At 34.3% G+C, this 11,824-nt stretch overlaps 1 non-coding gene across 1 annotated transcript; it reads right to left on the bottom strand.

The window, feature by feature from the left end:
- Nucleotides 1-4,891: 4,891 nt before the first annotated feature.
- On the bottom strand, nucleotides 4,892-4,963 carry TRNAD-GUC (transfer RNA aspartic acid (anticodon GUC)). Its single transcript has one exon. It is a non-coding gene; the product is annotated as a tRNA-Asp (tRNA).
- Nucleotides 4,964-11,824: the final 6,861 nt, after the last annotated feature.

Here is an 11,824-nt window from a genome sequence, read left to right as displayed (position 1 = left end):
TGAGATATACATCAGAGGCTTGGACACAACCATACAGACCCCTTATCCAATAGTCAACCATATGCAAAATGACAACACCAGTCTATTACGAACTACATCACTATCATATCCAATATAATTTAGGGGCTGGATCGAAATACCATGACTATAGGCACGACTATGTTTGGCTACAGTCGAAGCACAAAATGAGAACAAAAATACTGAAAAGATATATAGTTTTTTGCCCCCATCGAAAGCAAAAAAACATTACATGGAATAAGCATAAACAAGCCTTTCTCCAAATGCATAGCATTAACTTTGAGATGAGACGATGTACGCAACTTCAAAAGAAAAAAAATCACATGAACATATGTAACTTGTCACCGAAGGATGCATCAAAGACATTTCCATACCACAAAAACATCGTAATTCCTTACACCATGAGATAACCAAAGAGAGAGTACCAATAGAAAATTACCAAAAACAAGTTATAGCTCTACCATCCAACACACCTAAAATATAATGTCACAAACAAACTACCTAGAAGGCTGACCAACTTAATACCAAAGAACTAAATACCATTATCAAGAGTAAATTCCCAAATACCTATTACCACCGTCCACATAATTTTCTAACGAAATAAAAGCAAGATTTTGGACACTTTCCACCGAAGGGTCTGTAAGATCTCCTAAAGCATAATCACTAACAAAGAAGTTTTCAATCCTCAATAGTTGAGAATCAACATTATCAAAGAAAAAATGTAATTTACAACGCATTTTTTTTGATATCTTCCAATGAAGAAAACACATTATAATTTTCTACTTGCTTATCCTTGAAAATGAGGCATAACATGGTTGACATCCACTGATTCATAGTCTAGGAACTTCGAAAAAGCAACCTCCTTCTTCTATTTCTACCAGGAGATGGGAACCATTTTGCCTCCTCCCCAACCAATTATGAATCTGGAAAATAAGGATGGTCCCCTACCTCCTCATTTTCCATAAATAAAATCTCCTTCCTCACTTCCAAAGGAATGACATCGAATGTTGAAGATACAAAATCATATGCAAAAGGGTGAACCCTTTTATGTCCTATGTGACATCCAACTCCTCTTCGGCTACTCATCCTTTGTCCTGGAGGCATGCCAAAAACAATAAATAGACACAGAGGGAAATGACTGGACAAGCCTATATTAATAAAGCTAGACAATAGATGAACATTGAGACCTTGAGAACCAGACCTAAAAACAATTATGTCATCACCAAAAGACCATTCTAGAGGCCTAAGATCTAGAAGAGTGACCAATTCACCACATTGTAGACTCATAACCTAGAAAAAACCTTCCGACTTTTTTCAAACTCAGATAAGGCACACAAGAATTTAACATAAATAACGATACTGAATTAACTAGGGCTCGCCACACACTAGGAACCTCAAAAAATAGACATCATAAATTAAGAATAAGAGCTATAGAAACCAACAGAACCAGACCCAAAGACCAATAACTAAAAGTTTGAATCATCGCAAAAGGCCACCACAAAAACACCTTTAATAGAAGATGCCAGAATAATTGACTCAAAGACTTCAATAAGCTAGGAACCAAAGAATATTTCCTCAAAGGCCCAAATATAAACTTAAAACTTAAAACAAAAAACCAAAAAACCCAATATACATATCAGTTACAACAATTGCTAGAGTGAAACCAAACCATACCTATGAGAAATCTCTAGGATCCTAGGACCAAAGGATTGTCACTAAAAATTAAAGACCATCAAGGGAAAAACCACCACTAGGAGTGCCACCATATGCAAAGTTCCCTCACTAATTTCATAAACAATGTGATACCCATAGTCCAAAGCAATAGGAATTTCCACACCTAATTCAAAGACCTCGTACTTCACCCAACGATTAACCCTGATAACATACCCTAGAGAAAACACCACCCAGCAATAATTGTATACTGTAAGAAACCTCTAATGGAGGTCAAGAGATGATCCTTTCCTCAACACACATCAAACATAATACCTTGACCCGCAATGAGATTACAACTGCATTTAAAAATCCACAATGGCTCGCATAATAACGTACCAACACTAGTTGTCATTTGCCATGACCATCTGAGAATGATCCTAGTGTTCATTTCACACTTATTCCAAAGCCACCAGAGGAACTATCTGATCACCCTCATCAGGATTCTTTTGTCTGCATCCAACAAACTCTGAATGCCAACTTGTTTCTTCCTCCAAACTCTGAATGCCAGCTTTTTTCATCCTCCAAACTAGAAATAGGCCATTGCTAATCCAAATCCAAATCCCTAAATCTACAACCCATATTTGCCAAAAAAATGACCACTTTATTGTCTGATTGCCTTGTATGTTGAACTGCCACATATTCCAATTTATCAAGTAAAACATCAATACTTTCTACAATCCCCTCCAATCTCCAGCTCTTCACAGTCTCTCGTGGAGGTTGACCATTCAATTTTTTTAAACACATTGAATCATAATAAGTGAATCTCCCTCTATCTGTAACAATTTAAACCCCTCCTCGAGAACAATTTGGATGCCTTTCTCTAGTGCCATAAACTCTAGATTATTGCTAGTCACCCCAAAATTATGAGAAAATACTCTCAGAGCAGAAGAGCTACTCTCATGAAATACTCCTCCAAAACTAGCTAAACCAGGATTAGCTTTAAAAGTGCCATCAAAGTTTAGTTTAACAAAATCTCCGGGGGAGGAGAGAAGGAGTCTTTCGAAGAGATATTCAAAAACATGATTGGTTTCTTTTATTAGAGTGGCCATCCTCTTATCTAAGTTCAATTTCTGCATAATCCCTATCTCAACACCCTCAACTTGCCAATCCTCACTCAACCATGATATCACAAGGAGAGTTTCTCTGATATTTGAAAAGATCATCTCACGCAACACTATAGCAATTCTTCTCCTATCTCTGAAAATTTTGTTGTTTCTTTCTTTCCACAAATTCCATAAGGTAAATCTTTTCGCTAGAATCCAGGGCATGTTAACTATAGGGTTTGTGTACATCAAATAATTCCATTGTTCCATCAAAGTAACAAGATTCTCTCTATTATGAACGCTGACTCCAAATAGAAAGTCAATTATAAACCACACCTCCTCTGCAAAGGGACAAAAAACAAGGAGATTATCCATATTCTCTTCATCCTGAAAAGAAAGGAAACATATATATGGGTCTTCATAACCTTTCCTTCTTATCTGATCCCAATTAAGAAGCTTGCACTTTCCAATCAATTAGAGAAAAACAATGATTTTTGGCCAATGGGTTATGGACCATAATTTACTCCAGAGAACATCCTTTGCCATAAGTAGATGACCCACTAAAATTTCATAGGCTTCTTTGAAAGTAAAAGAGCCTAATTGGCTCCTACCCCATCTCAGAATATCCCTCCTTTAGGAGAATTGAATCCTTTGTTTCCATAAGAGTTGTTCAAAAACCTCCCAACGCATTTCTTGTGAAGAGTATGGCCATCCACCTTATCCTTCCATTTCCTCAAGAACATAGAATCCAACTCTGGTTTCCAATAATCACAAACCTGAACTACTCCATGATCCATTGTAAAAAGTTTCAATTGATGCATATTATCATCATCATTCATACAAGGGAGTTGTTGCCAGGCTTCGTCCCATAACAAATCCGCGTCACCGTTTTTTATTTCCCAAAAAGCATGTTTTTGCACAACTTCCCTTGTTCTCCTATGCCTACATCCATAAGCTTGAACTAACTGAGAATAAGTCATATCAAAGTCTTTCTTTTGGTGACCTCAAAGATGCATTTCCTAACCCATATTCTCTTCCAAAGTTCATTTCCACCTGTCACCCACTGCCACCAAATTTTCACTCTGAAAACCACACTTAACGCTTCAGGATCTCGTAAACCTAAGCCTCCAGATAATTTTGGCTTTACCAACGTTTCCCAAGCTACTAAACACCATCTCTTAGCTTTATTGGAACCTTGCCAAAGAAAATCACGCCATAGTGACCAGAGTTTACAATAGACTACTTTAGGTGTCGACATAGCCAACATTTTGTATATTGGAATGACTTGTAAAACAACTTTAGTTAAAATAAACCTCCCAACAAAATTGAAGGTCTGAAATGTCGAGTTAGAGATCTTATTGGAAAGTTTTTGAAAGGGATCTTGCCAACCAAAAAAACTTTTTGGTATTTAAAGCTAACGGAATCCCAAATATTTAGACGATAAATTAGCTTAACAAAACTCCATTATACAAACTAAATGAACAAAAAAGCATTAGAAAAAAAAGACCAAAAAGACCAAAATATATATTAATTAAACTACACATATCTACAATATCTCCAAAAACAAATATTAAAATGAAAAAAAATTACTTAAAAATATATATTTTTACCTATACTTTAATATACTTTTCTTAATACACAAAATCAATTCCTTGAAATTTACATAATATTTTATCACATTTATTTATTAACAAATAAATAAAAATATATATTTTTATTTTCTTCGCGTCTACACAATTATATAATAAAAATATTAAAAAAAATAATAATTTCAATATTTTACCACATTCATTTATTAACCAATATTTAAAAAATATATTTTTATTTTTTTAAGTTTACAAAATAATATAATAAAAATATTAAAAAAATTAATAATTTCAATATTTTTTTCGCTCTTTCATATTGTTACATCAAAACATCTATGTTCAAAAACCGTAAACCACATGAGATTATTATCTGGCCGGATGACTTGATAAAAATAATACCTTTAGATATAAATTAGTTGAAAATGACTTCAACATTATCGCTGGTATTCATCAATTCATTTTAGTTACAAGTTTTTCATTGCAATTCTCCGTGTAAGTATATATACAGTCATCGGCAAGGAAAAGGAAAATCGCCGTTGCCGGGGATCGAACCCGGGTCACCCGCGTGACAGGCGGGAATACTCACCACTATACTACAACGACCTTGATGAAAAGGTTGTTTAAAGAACCGCAATTATCCGAAATCAAGCAAGGTCACTTGTAAATAACTTAAAGCATCGCGGTTGCCGCGGATCGAACCCGGGTTACTTGAAAATACCCGAATCGGTCAAATTCCTTCCCATGTTATATAAATCGATAAAACTAAAGCACTTCCTAGATGTCTTGGAATATATGAAAATGAAAAGATATTTTTGAGAGCTAGAATGGTACTAATTTTTTTTAACTAATTTATAATAAATATTAAAATATATATTTATAATATATTTGAAATTAAATTTATAAAATTATAAAACTTATTAAATTATAATTTTATTTAAACTATTATTATTATTAATTATAAAAAAAATTAGTATTAAGTTAAATATATTGAAAAAAATATGGAACAAGACTTTAATTTATGAAAATTTGTTTCTATTTTATTATGGAGATTCTTAATTAATTAATACATTTTGTTATAATAATATGGACCAATATTATGACCTATCAATACTACATGCTTAAAAAACTATAGTTCATTTCATGACATTTTTTTAATTAATTAATTTAATTAAAATATTAAAAAGGGCAAAACTATTTTCGATTTTGGATTGATGGTGAATGGGTGTTATATTAAGGCACTCCACCAAGTTTACCAAAAAAAAAAAAAAAACAAAAAAGCCATAACTATTTTGAAAATAAATTTCAACCTTTGATTTGTGTATACTATTAAAAATATTCTACAATATACCATAAAAATTAAATCTTTACTATCTATTTAATAATTATTGATAATTAAATTAAAGTCTTATTCTAAAAATAAATAAATAAATATTGTTAATTATAAAAATTAGGTTTTTAAAAGAATAATAAAATAAAAAAAAAAAAAATCAGTTTCAACATAAATAAATAATATGTATATTCAAATTTTAAATCTCAGTAATTATAAAATGTTCATATAAATGAAATTATCATAATTACGTGAGAAACTCTTATAAATTTAAAAGATAGTTACGTATTATATTATAAAGAGAATACAAAATTTGAAATTTTAAACGTTTTATATACCTATTTTGAAATGACAATATAAATTAATATTATAAATATTTTATAAATGATATTTTTTCAATTATTTAAAATAAAAGAAAATAATTTTTTTAATGGAGTAAAAATTATTTTGGATTTATGGAATTGTAAATATAATTATTAATATTACAAAATTAAGTTGTACGGAAAGGTATTGAAGAAAATCTAAATTATTTTGTTATTGAAATAATTTCAAAAATTCAAAATTGTAACGTAACCATAATTATTAATCTTATGAAGGATAAGAAAACTTTTCTTGACAACAAGCTTCCTTGTTTCATTGACATAATAATATGGGAGTCTTTTTCGTTCAAGGATGTCATCTTTTTCTAGGTTCTATGTGCTCTCAATCTGCTGTGTGTTTCATGCAGCAAAGGTTTGCAAGAAATACAACCCTAGTACTCTAGTGGTTGCAACTAGAGCACAAACAATAAGATAGATTAGATTAGAAAACAAATCTTGGATTTAGAGAGTTATTAGATTACTTGCAGCATTCATAAATTTAAAGTGGAATATGCAGTAAAAGAAAAGAGAGAAAGTAAAATAACAATCGAATGTCAACTTTCATAATCCAAGAATATACTTTTTATTATGTCACTTCAGAGAAGGGTTTGAATGACATTAGCTCCTTCACTTCCTCTATGGGAGGGTCCTTTGACAATCTTGGATATGTGGTGATCTCTCTCCTTGATGGCTTGGGAGAGTCTTTTGATAATCTCGGATAGGTGGTGATCTCTCTCCTTGATGGCTTGGGAGGGCCTTTTGACAATCTTGGATAGGTGGTGATCTCTCTCCTTGATGGCTAAGAACAATGATGGTGATGGTTGAGTCACTTTTATGCTCTCAAATGAAATGAAAAAAATTGAAATGATGAAATGGTTATTAAAGAAGAGGAAAGATAGAAAAAATGATGAAAAATGAGAGATCTCTTTCATATTTATAACAAAATAGCAATTAGAGTTGATATGGTTAAAAATAATAAAATATGAGCATTTGACCAGATCTAACTAACGTTGATTTGATAAATACGAGAAGAAAAAAATCATAAAAAAAGGGTTTATGACTTTAATTAATGGTAAATTACTTAGGAAAAACGATTTCTTAAGTTATTTTAATGAAAATTACATGGTTTTTTGGGATTGCCTTCATAAAATATGGGTGAAAGTAATGAAATTAACTTAAGGAAATTGATTCCTTTGGCCATTTTCATAAGAAAATCATGTAATAGTGGATTTTAACATGGTAAACTCATGCTATACTATTGTATTTTAGTGATCCTAGCATTTTGGGCCAAGTGAGCCAATTTTTGGTGATAACATATTGCCCCACAATGTATGAGATTATGTGCACATCATATGATCGAAAAACATTATAGTTTTCTTTCACTGGGTAAATGATACAACCAAAGACAAAGTCACAATTAGGATTAGGACCACACACAGAAAGTTTTGGGAGGATGCCACCTATTAACAAAGAGTCTTATGTGGGTGTGTGTGATCTAAATGAGATGAGGTAAGCATGTCCATATTCATTGAGATAACTTGGTACAAATAACGAAATTTTTGCCAAGCGAAAAGGAGGTCAAACAAAGGTGTCAAAATGAGGTCTCAACTATAGGAAGAGGCTCTGAAGATATGAATGAGAAATCTAAAGGGAAGCTCAACTGAGGGGATCTGAGAATGACATGGTTGAGCTAGTCAAATAAAAGGAATTACATGTCAGGCCAGATCATGAAATATTTTAGGCCAGACATGCAGGGTACTACCTAAAGGGAACTCGCACCCCTGCCCCCCCAAGTTTGTAACAACTCACACATGCCCAACAAATCTGGTACAATCATCTGAAGCATTAGACCATTAGGTGTATAAGCCTCAAGCATGTAATGATAAGCTAGAGTTGAGCACATGAGAAACAACCAATTCAAAGAGCATTTAGGTCTCTCTTTGCTTGATTCAAGACACCCGCCAATGAGGAGGATGGGTCCAAGATACACCAACCTCTAAGACAACCCATTAGAATACATGTGCTAAAGTTCAAAAGGGAAATATCATTGTACTCAAAGTAATAATGAATCCTTGAAACCGATGTGAAGTAGAATATTTGATGTGACTAACAAAATATAACACCATACAATGGATGGGAAGAAATTGAGAGGTGGAATCAAGACTTCCCCTATTCAGAGCATGAATGCAAGGCTAACCTAGTAATGGTTGAATATATTCTACATGGAATGGTCAATTATTGGGCATAGGCTTTTCAAAGACATATTAGTAAACCAAGGGAAAAACTGGAGCTCAAATTTCCACAACATAAGATGGGTATGTGTTTATGGGAAAATTAGTGTCTTGTCGAACGACTAACCCTCTAGGTTTGGTAGCTAACCTAGAAACAACAGTTTAAAGCAATTCAATATCTTTCCTATGAGTGACAGATAAGAAAGAGATTATGAAAGACCAACCTGTAACTTTTGCTTGAATCCTCGCTTGATCTCCCTCTCCTTTGGCCGATCCCGTAACTCCTCCTCGTACTTAACACGCTTGGAGAGTACCTGCACAGCTACAGAAACAAAGACCTGTCAAAGCATAATGATCCATCACAGCATAAACATCATAGAATCAGAAATATGATAAACAAATGAATGCATTTACAGTTAACACAATCAATTGGGAAAAATCTTGAAGAACTTTATTGATATCAAGGAGAATTACAATACATAAGAAGTCTGATCCAGCGCCATCTGCCCAGTTTCAAGCCTTCTTCACCTCATGAATCAGCAAGAACACACCAACAATATCATGATTCTCTCACCTCAATACTGAAACTAGCAACACTTCCTTACAACTCAGAATAATTCAGCCCCCTGATCTCTTGGATGGGAGATCCTTTTATAGATGATTGCAAGAGGGTGAGTCATCAATGGGGATGATGAATGCCATTCCATTTGTTGAAATTAGTTCCACAAGAGAGGGGAATTGGAGATGGTTTCCTAGTTCCCTTGGTCATCCTTGGGTGAATTCAGAGAGGCAAGTGGCACAGGAGAAGTGTCTAGAAGATTCTATGAGCAACTAGCTAACAAACTGTCCCGGAATTTTGTCCAACCTCACCCATCGCACTTACTAAAGGGCCAAATTGTGATGCATCTCACATAGACAGTGTAGCAGGTGAGATGCATCTCACCCTAACACAGGGCTTTCAGATATGGTTCAGTTTAGGCACTTTCTGGATGATTTCTGAGATGGAACTTTTGGGGAATGAGGCATTCAAATGACTAAGCTTCTTTAGGGTATAAAACAACTCTTTTAGGGGTTGATGAGCCCTAATATCATCGAAATATGAGTTTGGGGTTGATGTGCCCAAATATGTCTATAACAGTATGACTCAAGGAGGTGCTAACAAATGTAATATGACTTAATGTGGAACTAAATAGACTCCATGGGACATAAAGATGACTCATCACATATTCTTTGAACAAGAGAAACTAAATGATGCTTCCACAAACCAAACCAAGTACTAAGAAGCATGAGGCTTTCCTACTAGAAATGAATCATAAAAAATGGGGGATTCGAAGGGGTAAATAGGTTGTCAACATGATGAAAAAAAATCTACGTGGCTCCAACTCAGGCATGAAGACTAACCAAACTTCTAATCCAAAGGGGATTGAATGGCATGTATACGAAAATGCAACCAAAGTCACCATTCTCGGGCAACCATGTATGGAAGTATCTAACACTTGATAAATGGAAAATGTAAAATATGGAAGGGTTGATCCATCTACTAAAGTCTAGGGGTCTATATAGACAATTTTCAACGTATGAAAAGAAAGTGCAATGAATTGAGAATAGGTGCTCTATGCTAAATGCCAAAGGAATGAGGCTTAATGGAGACCCATATAAATGAATACAAGTGGTTATTCATGGTGAAATTCCACTCATAAGTTGAAATGTACAAGGGAAAATTGTTGTCCAAGTAAGAGGGGGAAACGTGTAGAAATTCATAGTAGAGGAGACGATGTTTTAATGCTTATGTGAAAAATCTCTTACTAGTGAGGTATTAAAGCTCAAAAGTCTGAGAAATATTTAGAAATTGTCAAAGGGGCCAAAAGGAAGGTGCTTTAATTCTTCTTGGAAAGAATGATTTCCAAGTGAAGAATAAAAGCAAGGTTACCAATAACTTGCCAAAGAGGTGGGTAGGATAGATTTCTCAACAAATGAGAGGAGAAATTGCCTTACCTAAACCATTGGGGTCTAAGATGAGAGTGGATAATGAGAAATACCAAAGTTTAACCTGAGGGGAAATCTTGCCCTCAAGCATGAAATATTTCCCCCAAATAGATGATGATGGCAAGAGTGGATTGAGTATGCATAGGAGGGAATGATGCCCCCTACTAGTTGTGTTTGTAGCATGCCCTAGATGGTGGTCATACACATATCCACTATAGGTACAAGTTTGGAAAGAAAAATGTGAATGAAAATTTGGATGTGTCATTCTATTGTAGTAATGCATGCTAGGTTGAGAAGGAACACAATGTGAGAAACAAAAAGGCGGAGCATCAATCTATATTGATACTACATATGTGAGTAAAAGGGACTCAATTTATGGGTTTCCAAAGGAGTGCCACTATACCAAGGAGTGGATTTGGATATAGTGGACAAATGCTCATCCAAAAAATATTATGATTCAATGACATAATGGTTGGAGGACAAAGTTAATGAGGTAAGGGGTAGGAGTGATGAGGTCAATCATCCCAAAAGTGATTTGGAGTGATATAAGACTTTGGAATGTATTCATGAGCGTGAATAGTGATGGCATTAGAGTCAACACTAGTATATAAAGTGGTATAATATAGGGAAGTGACCCTTGAATCAATTCCATGGGAATGAGAAGGATGGTTAACATATGCAATGTCTATAGGGGTAGAATGAATGCTAATGGATGAAGGCTCGATCAATGTTGAAAACAAAGTGACATGACGTATAAAAGGGATGCTATGATGTATGATATTAGAAAAAGTTCCAAAAAAAATTGATCCCATGGAGGTTGAAAGGTAAATGATTTGCATGGAATTTTCATCCATAGGTATATTAGGAGGACCAATCTCAATTATAGGTTGGTGTATTTTACACTTTATTGCTTCTTGGAAAGAATGATTTCCAAGTGAGGAATCATAGCAAGTTTACCAATAGCTTGACAGAGAGGTTGGTATGATAGATTTCCCAACAAATGAGAGAACCTACCTTACCTAAACCATTGGGGCCTAGAATGAGAGTGGATAATGATCAATACCAAAGTTTTCTGAGAGGGCCCATCATGCCCCCAAGCATGAGATGCTTTCCCCCCAATAGATGACGATGGTGGGAATGGATCAAGTATGCATAGGTGGGAATGATGCCCCATACTAGTTGTGTATGTAGCATGTTCTAGATGGTGGACACACACACACACACAGACACATAGGTGCACTTTTGGAAAAGTAAGTGTGAATGAAAATTTGGATGTGTCATTCTGTTGTAGTAATGCATGCTAGGTTGAGAAGGAACACAATGTGAGAAAATAAAAGGTGGAGCATCGATATAGATTAATACTGCATAGGTGAGTCAAAGGGACTTAATTTCTGGGTTTACAAAGAGGTGTCACTATAACAAGGAGTGGATTTGTTTATAGTGGACAAATTCTCATCCATAAAATATTGTGGTTCAACAACACAATGGTTGGAGGGACCAAATTGATGAGGTAAGGCACAAGAGTGATGAGGTCGATCATCCCAAGGGTAATTTGGAGTGA

This window comes from Pinus tabuliformis, chromosome 5_2 (assembly GCF_031772625.1).
Source record: "Pinus tabuliformis cultivar Carrire ecotype Pingquan chromosome 5_2, CPIR1, whole genome shotgun sequence".
Taxonomy (NCBI): domain Eukaryota; kingdom Viridiplantae; phylum Streptophyta; class Pinopsida; order Pinales; family Pinaceae; genus Pinus; species Pinus tabuliformis.
The sequence above is the reverse complement of the archived record's forward strand: the minus strand, read 5'-3'. Positions and strand labels throughout refer to the sequence as shown.